At 35.5% G+C, this 5813-nt stretch overlaps 1 pseudogene; it reads left to right on the forward strand.

Moving 5' to 3' along the window:
• Positions 1–5813, forward strand: part of LOC107739186 (polyphosphoinositide phosphatase-like) — a 109783-nt pseudogene that overhangs the window by 63339 nt on the left and 40631 nt on the right.

Genomic DNA, 5813 nt, shown 5'->3' on the forward strand with positions numbered 1-5813 from the left:
CACACACACACACACACACACACACACACTCACACGCACAGACACACACACTCACACACACACACATACACACACTCTCTCACACACACACACACACACACACACTCACACGCACAGACACACACACACACTCACACACACACACTCACACACACACACAAATTGATGCAAGGTTTACTTTGAAACAATTTTCATTCAGAAATTGCTAGTAATTACAAAGAATCGTCACATTGAATTAAATGTGAAATTTTGAAGTAGTAAGACTGAAATAGTATTTTCTTGTGAAACATAATCTAATGATCTCTGTTTTATTTACAACTTAGAAAAAAAAAATTTTGTACACTGTTTTTTTACTCAGTTTTTGCTAATTGTCCGTTGTTCCCAAAGATTTGCTGTGTTTTTGTTTGCCGCAGATTTACTAAAGGTTTCAGGGCTGGAGAGCATCTTTGGTTAGAAGTTGAGGTTAAGTTGTTGGAATCAGTGTGATGATTGTTAGTTTGGTGGTTTTGATTTCGTCAGAAACGAGAGAAGTGGAAGCATGAGAAGATCCTAAGTAAGGAGTTTTACCCCGCCATCATCAACCTAAACCAGTTCCTCCCGCCGGAGCACGGTATCGAGTACATCGCTTGGGACATGGCACGATACACCAATAATATTTACGGGTTTGGAGTCAGTGAGATCACATAAGAAGTCTCTTCTGCTCACCAGGGCTGCATATATGTGTTCAGAAATACATTAAAAATTGTGAAATATTTTTACAACTTAAAATAAAAGTTTTCTATGTGAATATCTGTTAAACTGTAATTTATTTCTGTGATGCGCAGCTGTATTTTCAGCATCATTACTCCAGTCTTCAGTGTCACATGATCTTCAGAAATCAGTATAATATGCTGATTTACTGCTCAAGAAACATTTCTGATTATTATCAATGTTGAAAACAGTTGTGCCGCGCAATATTTCTGTGGAAACCGTGATACGTTTTATTTTTCACGATTCACAGATGAACAGAAAGTTCAAAACAACAGCATTTATTTGAAATAAAAACGTTTGTGACATCTCGTCTGCAGTGAACTGTGTAACGTGTTGGGTCGTCTCAGTATGATCGCTGAGAGCGTGGTGAAGAGGACGGGATTCTTCGTTAATAGACCTGACTTTTATTGCCACACGTTACGTCCTGATGAAAGGTAAATGCACACATTTAAATGACCTTTACAACAACACATCCGTTTGTTTAATGTGAGCTTTATTATATATTAGCTTTATTCCACAAAAGCAAAGTCTGTTTCAGCAGCGGCATCACACGCTAAAGGTGCAAGAAATAAACTAATCAGTCTTAAGACCGTGTAAATAATGTTGTTTATGTATTTAATAACAAATGTGACTCATTTAAATTCACATTTATGTGATAGAAATGCCCTCAGAAAAAACTGTTCCGTCAAACCTATTTTTACATGCAAATGAAGTTGCTGAATATTCCGAAATGCTTGCCGTAGGGGTTTATCAGAGCACTAAATTAAAGGAACAGGTCTCCCAAAAATGAATATTTGCTTAGGATTTACTCACCGTCAGGTCATCCAATATGTAGATGAGTTTGTGTCTTCATCAGATTTGTAGAAATGTAGCATTGCATCAGTGTCTCAGCAATGGATGCTCTGCAGTGAATGGGTGCCGTCAGATTGAGAGTCCAAACAGCTGATAAAAACATCACAATAATCCACAGTCCAGCAGTTAATGTCTGGAGAAGACAAAAACTGAGACAAATCCAGCATTAACACGTTTTTAACGTTAACTGATGGACTGGAGTGCTGTGGATTACTTGTGGATTATTGTGATGTTTTTATCAGCTGTTTGGACTCTCATTCTGACGGCACCCATTCACTGCAGAGCATCCATTGCTGAGACACTGATGCAATGCTACATTTCTCCAAATCTGATGAAGAAAACTAAATAAATCTACACAAGTTGCGCTTAATGTCATATCTAATGATGTGTGTTGAGATATTTCATATGAAAATAAATGTAGTCTAATTTGGTTATGATGGTCTTATTTAACCATAATCATGATTATTTATTTTTGATAATAGTTTTATTTCAGTTAGTTTTTCAGTAACTGTTGTTAGTTTCGTTTCGTTATAGTTTTTCATTTATTTTGACATTTTTATTTTATTTCAGTTTACGATTGTTGCTGTATTTTTGATCAAATACATGCAGCCCTGGGGAGCAGAAGAGACGTCTTTCAAAAATATAAAAAAATAAAATTATTCCAAACGTTTTTTTGACCGGTAGCATATATATTTAACTAATTTATTTTATTTTATTGCTTTATTTATATTTTTCATGATTAAGCACATTTAAACTCCAGATTCTCATTACAGTAATGCAAAAAAAAATTAGATTTTCAAAGATTTTTCATAATTTTTTTTTCCACATACCCGTCTATAGAAATGTGCGTATTACATAATATGATGTTAATGTGTCACGTTTCATAAGTTAATGATGGTCTGGAGAGAGAGAGAGAGCGGGCGAGAGACCTGTGTGAGCCATTATATCCATTCTCTCATTCTCTCCTTCATGAATTATTCATATCTGGCTTTGTGCTGATGGGCCGCTTTGTGTGAATTATAATGATTACATTTAGAAACGGCTGATCTCTAATCTTGGATGACTTGAGGATGAGCACATTTCCAGCAAATGTTCATTTTTGGTTGAACTATTCCTTTAACACTTTACTTGAAGAAAATACAAATATACAGTAAAAATTGTGAAATATTTTTACGGTTTAAAATAGCCATTTTCTATGTGAATATCTGTGCAAATGTAATTGATTCCTGTGATCAAAGCTGAATTTTCAGCATCATTGCTCCAGTCTTCAGTGTCACATGATCCTTCATTTTTGGTGTTGTTTTGACAGACGGGAGTTTTGAGGACTGTCTGGATCAAACCAACACCGCTCAGTTCATGGTGGGTAAATGTGCTCTGGCGTATCAGCTCTACGCTCTCGGGATGATCGACAAACCCAAGCTTCAGTTCGACACAGACTGCGTCATTCTCTCATTCTCTCCTTCATGAATTATTCATATCTGGCTTTGTGCTGATGGGCCGCTTTGTGTGAATTATAATGATTACATTTAGAAACGGCTGATCTCACATGTGATTTGCCCTGTGCAGAGCTGAATCGATTAGGAAACGTGCGAATGCGCCACATGCAGTGGCTTATTGTCAGGTTTTGCTGTATAAGAAGTGATTTTCTGAAATCACTCTGCATTTGGATGACGTTGTTGAGTTTTTCCATGTTTATTGTGTTTCATTTATTGTATTTCCTGACATGATTGGATCTTTTATAGGCCTGTGTGTCGGTATAGCAACAACCCAGTTCTAGTCTCCGTAGTTACAGCATCTCCAAACTCGAATCCCATTGGTCGATGGTGAATATTATTGGGTCACACGGTTTGTTTTCCCGTAATTCTGCATTTGAACGCTCACCGCGTCATCGCTTCCTCGCGGGAGTTCGGTTTGCGCACTCAAACGCTTATGTTGTGGTCTAAATTGCTTGATGTTCTCATAATAACGTTATGATTTTAGGATATGAGTGAAATGTAATGTAACCCTGAAATTTGCTGTAATTGCCGTTTGGTTAATTGGCGAAGGCACCGCATTCCAATCAAACGCTGTAATTATATTGCACCCTTGTGAACGCTTTCGCCGTCAGTGACGCAGCATGGTTACATAAACAAACAGGTGTGTGTGTGTACCTGTTTTTATATCCCGGTGGGGACTTAAACCTGAATACACACAGACTCATGGGGACTTGTGTCACTGTGGGGACCTAAATTGATGTCCCCATGGATAAACAAGCTTATAAATCATACAGAATTAATTTTTTTGAAAATCTAAAAATCATTACAGCAGTCAGGCGCTCTTTCTGTCGCACTGATGTTGTTTATGTGTGTGCAGGTTATTCGAGGAGCTGTACGAGGATCACAGCGACACGCTGTCTTTACAGTACGGAGGATCTCAGCTGGTGCATCGAGTGAAGACGTACCGTAAGATCGCGCCCTGGACGCAGCACTCCAAAGACATCATGCAGACGCTCTCCCGTTACTATAGCAACGCCTTCTCAGGTAAACACCTGAACACCTGGATGCTGCTTTCATCTGTAGTCCACGGTGGCACGCAAGGTTATTATAGTTTTGAATTTAATTCGTTTTATTTTAATATCGTTTGGTTTTTATTAGTTTCATTTAATATTTTTGTTTTTATTTTGTGAACACGTTTTTATTTAGTTTTTATTAGTGCTGTGAAGCGGTTAATCGCGATTAATCGCATCCAAAATAAAATTTTTTGTTTACATAGTATATGTGTGTGTACTGTGTATATATAAATACACACACATGCATATATATATTTAAGAAAAATATGTGACCCTGGAGCACAAAACCAGTCGTAAGGGTAAATTTTTGGAAATTTAGATTTATACATCTGAAAGCTGAATAAATGAGCTTTCCATTGATTTTGGATTATTTTGGATTCGATTAATCACGATTAATCGTTTAACAGCACTAGTTTTTATATAGTTTAGTTTCAGTTTTAACTAAAGTTTAGCAGAATTAAAGGATCACTTCCAGAACACAGGCCAAAGAAAGACGTAGGCATAATTTAATCTTACTGAGGCAAACGTCTATAGCGACACAAAATTATGCTGAGATTGATTGGATGGTAAAAGTATACAAATATACACCAAAATGAAGCAGTCAAGCCTTTTTACTAAATAAATCTACACAAGTTGCGCTTAATGTCATATCTAATGATGTGTGTTGAGATATTTCATATGAAAATAAATGTAGTCTAATTTGGTTATGATGGTCTTATTTAACCATAACCATGATTATTTATTTTTGATAATAGTTTTATTTCAGTTAGTTTTTCAATAACTGTTGTTAGTTTCGTTTCGTTATAGTTTTTCATTTATTTTGACATTTTTATTTTATTTCAGTTTACGAAATTGTTTTTTCATCAATCGTTTTCGTCTTAGTCTTAGTTTTAGTTTTTGTTGACGAAAATAACCTTGGTGGTATGGCATGGTACATATAATTATATATAATTTTATTTGTTTTACTACATTACTGGTCAAAAATTAGGAATAATGAAATTTTTATTCTTCTGCTGACCAAGCCAGCATTTATTTGATCCGAAATATGTTAAAAATTATGCAAAAATATTACAATTTAAAACAGCTGTTTTCTATGTGAATATCTGTTAAGCTGTAATTTATTTCTGTGATGCGCAGCTGTATTTTCAGCATCATTACTCCAGTCTTCAGCATCACATGATCTTCAGAAATCCTGTGAATCCTGAAAAATAAAATATATCACGGTTTCCACAAAAATATTGTGCAGCACGACTGTTTTCAACATTGATAATAATCAGAAATGTTTCTTGAGCAGCAAATCAGCATATTAGAATGATTTCTGAAGATCATGTGACACTGAAGACTGCAGTAATGATGCTGAAAATACAGTTTTGATCACCGAAATAAATCACAGTTTAACAGATATTCACATAGAAAACAGCTGTTTTAAATTGTAATAATATTTGGCAATAATACCGATTTTACTGTATTTTCATCAAAAAAATGCAGCCATGGTGAGCAGAAGAGACTTCTTTGAAAAACATTTAAAATTATAAAATTTTAGTAGCGTATGTCGATACACGTTACATCTCTAATTGGAAATTTAGGCATCACTTGCCATGTTTTTAATGCAATATGCATCATACAGTCCTTATGTGTGTGTGTGTGTGTGTGTGTGTGTGTG

Source organism: Sinocyclocheilus rhinocerous, unplaced genomic scaffold, assembly GCF_001515625.1.
Source record: "Sinocyclocheilus rhinocerous isolate Xijiao unplaced genomic scaffold, SAMN03320098_v1.1 scaffold555, whole genome shotgun sequence".
Taxonomy (NCBI): Eukaryota; Metazoa; Chordata; class Actinopteri; order Cypriniformes; family Cyprinidae; genus Sinocyclocheilus; species Sinocyclocheilus rhinocerous.